Source organism: Octopus bimaculoides, chromosome 1 (genome assembly GCF_001194135.2).
Source record: "Octopus bimaculoides isolate UCB-OBI-ISO-001 chromosome 1, ASM119413v2, whole genome shotgun sequence".
NCBI classification, from domain to species: Eukaryota; Metazoa; Mollusca; class Cephalopoda; order Octopoda; family Octopodidae; genus Octopus; species Octopus bimaculoides.
In genome coordinates this window covers 89,528,715-89,529,395 of record NC_068981.1, presented here as the reverse complement: position 1 = coordinate 89,529,395, position 681 = coordinate 89,528,715, and positions in this window count along the sequence as shown.

The window sequence follows — 681 nt, the reverse complement described above, 5'->3', positions numbered from 1 at the left end:
GTACTTCTCCGAGAAGGGACCTCAAGTAGATACTCCTACACACCCGCACACACATCTGTATTTGTGTCATCATCTTTGTCCCCTAACCACTTGATAACTGGTGCTGCTCTGTTTACACGACCGTAACTTAGCGATAGTGTAACTAACAAACGTTAAAAAAATAAATAAGTACTGGGATGGAATCTTTCTGATTTGGAGGGCGCCACTTGTTTTCTTAACGAAACACTTTCAAACTTGGGACACTGGTAGAATGTGTCATATAAAACATCTTTTACTCTTAGTGTTATTGAGAAAATTCTATCTTTTTAAAGTTATTTCGTGTTAAAATTGTCGTATTTCGTTAATTTCAACCAATCACTGACGTCTATTGAGGTGAAAACAATTATTGCCGTGGAATGTAAACAAAACGTTGTGCGGTGTAATGGGATATTTTCTCTTGAATAAAATTAGTGCCGTTGTTTGTCAACAACAACTATCGGCGGTACTGTTATTTATGACATCGTTCGTGCGTTTGTTCTGGTTTTAGTCTTAGGGTTTTAGGGTTAGGGTTAGGGTTAGGGTTTTCGGGTTAGGGTTCGGGTTAGCGTTATGAGTATTTTTGCGAAATTTAGTGAAAAATTTGTGGTGGTGTATTGAACAGATTTTCACCAAATTTGGCAAAAATCTCATAACGCTAACCCT